Source organism: Gavialis gangeticus, unplaced genomic scaffold (assembly GCF_001723915.1).
Source record: "Gavialis gangeticus isolate Ggan-Ray unplaced genomic scaffold, GavGan_comp1, whole genome shotgun sequence".
NCBI classification, from domain to species: Eukaryota; Metazoa; Chordata; order Crocodylia; family Gavialidae; genus Gavialis; species Gavialis gangeticus.
The window spans coordinates 8,742,713-8,748,759 of NW_017729020.1; positions in this window are offsets into that span (position 1 = coordinate 8,742,713).

The window sequence follows — 6,047 nt, forward strand, 5'->3', positions numbered from 1 at the left end:
TGGCTGCCTGCAGGGGGAGTAGGAAAGACTGTCATAGATCACTAACACCAGGGGGACCAAATTCTTAGCCAGTGAGAGACATTTACTGCGGAGTAGACTAATTAGCTCCACAGTAAATATCTCAGCGTCTACACATGCGGCCCTATTAGGCTGCAGGAAACTAATAAACTCTGCAGCACATTAGTACAGTAAAAGTTGTGTTAACCAGCTTTTTAGTAACCAGCACACTCTACGAACTGGAATTTCAAGTCCTATCTTGTGTTTTTTCGTGTGCAGCAACACATGTGTAGATGCTGACCTGGCTGGCTAGGGCATGAAGGTGCTTTTGTGCAGGGGCTGCCTGCCAGCTAGCTATGCACTGAAGCACCCTTGTGCCCCAGCCAGCCCCCCTGCAGCACATTTAGCTGAGGCAAAGCAGCCCTGGGCTGGCAGGCCAAGCCCCCGAGCCTTCTGCCAGCTAGGGCTGCTCCGACCTGGCACACATGTAAAGGCAGTGCTCAGAAGCAATAAACTCCAGCTCGATAAGTATTGGAGTTTATTACTTTGCATTAGTATGCACATGTAGACATGCCTAGTGTAAACTAGTGTCAGAAATTCAAGTGAGTGGAGCTATGCTGATGATCTGGCGCTGCAGAGTGATCTGGTTGTCATTGTTCTGGGAAGTCCCTGGCATTACACTGTTACCTAGCTGGGGTTTCCAGAATAAACAGAGCGGCTGATTTGGTCTAGGTCAGACAAATCGTGTGTTGCAGTGAATTAAGGGAAGCAACATGATCACTCCAGATGGAACTTGGTCACGATTCAGGAACTAACAGGATTGTTATTATTGTCATCGTCATCATTAGGATGATAATGGATATCATGGATTAGAGACGAATCATGCTATGAACTGCACCAACACAGTCCCCATGGTTGTATGTTGAGAAGAGCAGGGACAGTACCGTTCAGCTTCCCATCTAGAGTAGGAGCGAGGTTGGGACTCCAAGTCAAGGTTCATTCAAATACCACCATTGCAACAGACTGCACAAATGCCCCGTATTGGACCAGCTTTGTACCGTTCATATGCATGTCATGGACCCTGTACTGCTAATAGAAATCCTCCTTTTGCTCAGGTGGTTGGGCCCTGTGCTTTGGAAGAAGGAGAAATCTGAATTCTACTGCTGCTCTCATTATGAAGTTCCAAGGGGTGAATACTGTCAGAGACCATAACACTCTCCTGTTTAACTATATACCATGTCCATGAGCTGGACTGGATGAGGTAGATTGAAATGGAGAGAGCTAAGAGTCCCTGGATTGCAACATTTAGATATTAATATGAAAAGGTCTAACCGATAACTTTTTCTCATTATTTCTGTGTTATTGTAATTTCATGCAAACTTCTCCTTTCCGACACCGCTCCTGACTGCCTGTACACTTGTTCTGTGCTGGATCTGCCCCCCAGCAATGCTAATAACGGTTTCCGGATCATTTTTATTCATTTTGTGCATTTCACTCACAGTACTTCATGTGACTTATGTATCCCCCGAAGCTCATATTTCTATTTGAATTGCAGGGCAAGTAGTGGGTTTTAACATTCCGACTGCACACACATTCTTCTTTCCCTCGAAATGAAAGATCATTTGAACTTTGAATTGCATTAGCATGACATTTTTCTACTAAATTACCCTGGCTGCACTCAACAGCCTGAAAAGAAACAAACCACTTTTAACTTTGTGTAGGTTATGTGAATGTATAAATATCAGAGGTAATGCACAGGGGAGGGCTGGGGACGGGAAGGGCTGGAGGAGTATTTGGCATTCTCCAGAGCAAAAGGCAAAGCCCATCTGTGATCCTTCCAGATCTGAGCCAGGGCACATTTGGACCACTGAGGTCTGAGCATTAGTCACTGACTAATCAGGTGCCAGCACAGCCGGCAGACCTTGCTCAAGGCATCTGGAATGGCTTCGCATGTATTATCTGTTAGCACAACAGAAACAAGGGGTAGAGTTGCTCGTCCGTGTAACCTCCACCCTCTGGCTACCTACCCCGCTCTGCTCTCACCCATCCATCTATCCCATACACAATGATCTACCTGTTTCTCTATCTATCCAGCTAGTCATCTACTTACCTTCTTACAGATTACTATGTGATCTAGTAAAAAAAAAACCAACTAGAGTTGTCAAACACAATATAATCCTGCTCTTGATTTAGTCACTGCTTTCTTCATTTTCTGCCTCCTTCCTGTCTTCCGCCTTGGGGAGTGTTGGGGCATTGGTCGGCACAGTCATTTCGAGAATATGACACAGCAGCTGGTCACATACTTCAGGGCTTGTTTTGGACAGCAAGAGGGAGGAGTTCCCACTCTCCTGCTGATGTTACACTTCCAACAGTTGCAAACTTCCTCTTCGGTGGTGACTAGGTTCACCATCTGTGATCACAGTAGCTGTCTCAGGGGGCATATTTCATAGCCTGTTTTTAGGACTGTCACCCATATACCCACCCCATTCACCATTCATCTGTCTGTTAAGCATCCTTTCTGTTGCAAAAATATCCTGGAGCAAATGCAGTGGAGTCTCCACCTGCAGTTTAAAGGTCTAAACTTTCTGGGATGTTCATCTCAGAGGCCAGCTCTAATCTGAAGCTGATTCTGCCCTCCTAATTCAACTCTCCTACCTGAAGCCAGGAGTGGAGTCTATTGTGAGTGGTATCACCACCTAGAATCCCCATACGAGATGAGGGCCCGGCTGGGTTAAGCTCTGGATGTGCACACAGAGCAAAAAGTAACTCATATTCCAGAAAGATTCCATTTCCAACTGGGCAAGACCCCATGAATAATAAACTTCATATCCCAGCTGCATATCAGAGAGATTAAATGATTTACCTAGGGCCACACAGGAAGTCTGGGGCAGAGCCAGGAATTGAAGCCAACTTGCTTGAGTCTGTGTCTACAAAGCCATCCCATGTCTCTAAGTGTCACGGGGGGCACCCGGGTGCCCCGTTCCTAAGTAGGAATCAGGGCATCTGCTAATTGCCAGGGCAGCTCAGGTGCTGGTTGCCGGGGCAACCTGAGCAGGTCACATGGCCAGAAAGGGGCAGGGCCTGGCCTTTATAAACAGCCCAGGCCAGAGCCTAGCTGGTAGTTACCTTCTGGCTGCTGGAGGAGCAAGAGCTCTGTAGTGGAGTTGAGCTGGGTTGAGCAGACTGATAGACCAAGCAGCTGCATCATGTTACAGGGTAGAGAGACCCCTGACTGGGAGGCTGGGCAGGAAAAGCCTGTGGGACCAGAGTGTGTGTTATAGCCGGTAGGCTTATTGTTCTGTTACAGCCGTTTGGCTTATGGTTTTGTTATGGGAGTTGTGTAAATAGACCGGAGGACCGGGTGAGGCTGCGGGGGTGTGAGGAGGCCTCACAGGAGCTTCCCCAGTAGATTGGGGGTTCCTGGTGCCCTGTGTGGGCACATGTGGGTGGTGCCTGGAAAGGCACGGCTGTTTGGCGTCAAGGTGGCACAGCAGGTAGCCTGGTATGGGCGGTAGTGAGAGGCCTGAGCAGGGCAGAGGATCCCAGCAAAGGGTCGGGGGCCAGGCATGGCTTCGGCCATGTGAGCCCCACTTATGGAGCACCAGTGCAAAGCCTGTGGGGGGCTTGTGTTTGGCCCCGAGTGGGAGGGGGCCACATGAGTGGAAGCCCAGGGGGTTGCTATTAGTGAAATGAGCCCAGTGAGGGTAATTCCGTTGGTATAGAGAGCCTGGAGAAGGTGGAGTGAAGCCACAGGAACGGGCATATGCTAGGGATAAGCCCAGGAGAGGCCACGTATAGAAAAAGCTCTGGGAGGGGGCATGTATTCATGACAGTCACCCCAAGAGGGGTGTGGATGGGAAAGAGTCCTGGAGGGGCTCCACCGTAGGGGGAACCCCAAGGGGCCAGGTAAGGCTTAGGCTGCCTGAGCCCAACTGGAGACCTATTACTAACAAGGACACTGAGGGGCCAGGTAAGGCTTAGGCCGCCTGAGCCTGGTTGGACACTTATTATTGACAAGAACCCAGAGGGGCCAGGCGAGGCTTAGGCCGCCGAGCCCAGTGGGGAAGAACACTACTTAGTAAGCCCAAGAAGGCTATAAAATAAAGGGGCGCCGGTTGCGCGACAAGCCCAGGGGTGCCAGACAAGGGGCGCAGAAAGAGAGAGAGTGACCCGACATCATCCTGGACAGCTGTGAGGCTTGGGGCATGCTAAAAGGGAGGTAGGAGGCACACAGCCAATAAGGCTAGGGGTGTACTGGGTCACCCTGTCCAGAGTAGGAGCCCAAATAGTCATAGCACCGTGTCCAAGAGGACAGAAGGCAGCCTCCATTACTGAACTTCATAAAACCAAGACATGGCGGGTGACAAAGAGGGTGTTGGAATGCCTACTTAGCATGGCAGGGGGCGCTAGAGGGATCACGGCCGCCCCTAGGTCCTGCTCTGTGACACTAAGCAACAAGTCCTCTTCCACCTGTAACCAGCCATAGCTTGCGGCTCTTTAATAGTTTCAAATGCTCCTCTTGGTCAGGTCTTAATTTCTCTCTCCAGTAAGAAAGCATTTGCCTTTCTCATGCCATTTGTTCCCATAGATATTCCTCTCTGAGAAGCAGGGCTCTCAGCTTCTGACCTCTCCCAGCATGCCAGCCGGCATATAGTCTTCTGTTCTTGGAGCTCTTATCTGCCTTTTCAATGCTAGTCAGAGGAGTCAAATAAGAACCAGGTTGCTAAGCCAAGGACCAGCATGGACTCCTGAGAGCTGCTGTTGTCTGCACAGGGTTAACTGAGGAGTGGGAGAAGGGATGGAAGCACAGGATCCTGCAGCTGCTGAGGCCCCTTCAACCAGATACTTTTGCTCAGCGTGGACTTATGCCCAATTTACAGTTGCACAGAGGAAAAGGATGTTGAGTCTTGCTTTCAAATGCTCATTTCCACGGGCTGCAAGCCCCTTGGCTGTAAGCATTCTCCTGTAAACTTTTTCTAAGTATCTTCCACATTTGGCACCATAAAAATGAGCTGTGGAACTAGCTACCCCAGGATACCCTTTGGGCAATAAAAGCCTCATCTTCAGCTGGTGTAACGTGGTGTAGTTCTGCTAAGATTTGCTCCTAGGTTGTTGAGCAAAGTTCACAATGGGTGCGTCTACATGTGCAAATAAGTGTGACTAAATTTAATGTGCATTAAGTGATTTTTGGCAGGTGTCTACATATGCAGAGACTTGGGACTAAAGTTAGTCCCAAGTCCATCCAGTCCTGTCATGTGCCCCTGTGGCCACCTGAGGGAGCCCCAGCCTCTGGCCACATGGCTGCCAGGACTTGGGACTAACTAGTCCCAAATTGAAGCTGGGAGAGGCAACCAACCAGGAGCCCTGGGGCTGGCCTCAGGCTGGCCCCTTAGTGGCTTGGCAGACCCAGGACTAAAGTTAGTGCTAGGTCACATCTACACGTGCGTTAGTGTGCTCTAACTAATCACGCTTAAATTTGATACCTGCATTTTGCAGGTATCAAATTTAGGTACAATTACCCTAAATTAATGTCCATTAAGGGCACGCACATATAGATGCATGCCCATAATGTACATTCATTTAGGCTAATAAGCATTAATGTAGTTCATGTAGACGTGCCCAATGAGATTGCAAAGGTCTTGACCAAAGCTCCAGGTCCAAACCTCTCTCCTAGCCTGCCTTCAGGCTTGCATTTTACAAATGGGCCCTACAGATGAAACCTAAGCCAGGTAACACAAAGTCCTTGAAATTCACGGTGTTCAGACTCTGTGTGCATCTGAATTTCATGAGTTCTGGCTCTAGATTAGCAATTTGACAGAGCAGGCATTACATCTGCAGTAATATAGTCGAGCATAGGTATTCAGGAATTATTGATCCTCATGCTCCAGGGCATGACTTGATTACCTACTTGGATCGGGAAGGACTCTTCCCTGATCGGGGAAAAATGCACAATGCAAAGGGTCCCACCCTTTTTTCAAGAAGCTGTATACAAATTGGAGAGGGCAGAAGAGTGATAAAAGGTTTAGCAAACACAAGCTAGACAGAGGCTG